The sequence below is a fragment of the Chrysochloris asiatica genome, unplaced genomic scaffold, assembly GCF_000296735.1.
Source record: "Chrysochloris asiatica unplaced genomic scaffold, ChrAsi1.0 scaffold00336, whole genome shotgun sequence".
NCBI classification, from domain to species: domain Eukaryota; kingdom Metazoa; phylum Chordata; class Mammalia; order Afrosoricida; family Chrysochloridae; genus Chrysochloris; species Chrysochloris asiatica.
Window position 1 is genome coordinate 385,221 of NW_006408854.1, and position 1,073 is coordinate 386,293.

Sequence of the window (1,073 nt, forward strand, 5' to 3'; positions counted from 1 at the left end):
TCCTTTAGGACGCAGCTTAGAAATTACATTCCACAAGAATCCTGTCTTAAATACCCTACCCTACTTTTTTCCCACAACATCCTGTTTTTATAGTTACCTTGCCTTTTACCTTGCCTTTCCAATTAGATTAGGACTTCCCTGTAAGAAGAGACAATGTCTTCATTTATTTGTTACTTGATTCATCAGATGGATGATTTTCTTTACAGAGTTGTAAGTAGTGGTTACGTTATGTGCCTGTTTAGAGTTTCTGAGGCTGTAAATTTTTAAGGGAGCAGAAAGCCTCATTTTTCTCCCTTGGAGCAACTGGTAAATACAAACTCTGGCCTTGCAGTTAGCAGCCCAATTTATAAGCCATTAAGCTACTAGCTATAAAGTCCCTGTCATCAAGAAGGGAATAGTCTTCATTTAACTTTCCTATCCAGCACCTGACTGCTAACCAAAAAGTTGGTGGTTGAAAACCACCAGCCACTCCTCAGAAACCTTATACAGGGTCTCTGTGATTCAGAACTGAATAATAATAATAATAACAATTCAGCACCTAGAAGATAATCTATAACACTGTAAACAATACATGGGTGAAGAGCAGTTTGAGTGGATAACAATTAGCCTTGGCATTGTCATAGATTGTGAAATTTATGAAAACAAACTTTCCTAGGGCATGAGAGTTGAGAATATTTACTTTGTTTATTAAAACCATTTTCTGGTTTCAATAAATATCTAAAGTGAAGAAAATTTGAACAAAAATATTAAAATGTAAAGACGCAAGTAGAAAAGTAACTAAAAACACACAAAAAAAAATTTATTAATAGTTGATGTGCTTCCATATGGCATGTTTCTGTAGATGTTTGTAGAATTGAATGCGTACATTTTTAACAATATACCATAGAATTTCTTTACTCACAGTGCAACCATTACCACAATCTAATTTAGGTCACTTTTATCCTTTCCAAAAGAAACTTTATGACCATTAGCTGTCATTCTCCATTTCCACTAACCACCCACTCACCAGTCCTAACTTAAAAACAAACAAACAAGACATAAGATTTCTGAGGTTGTGTTCTCTGTAGTATAAG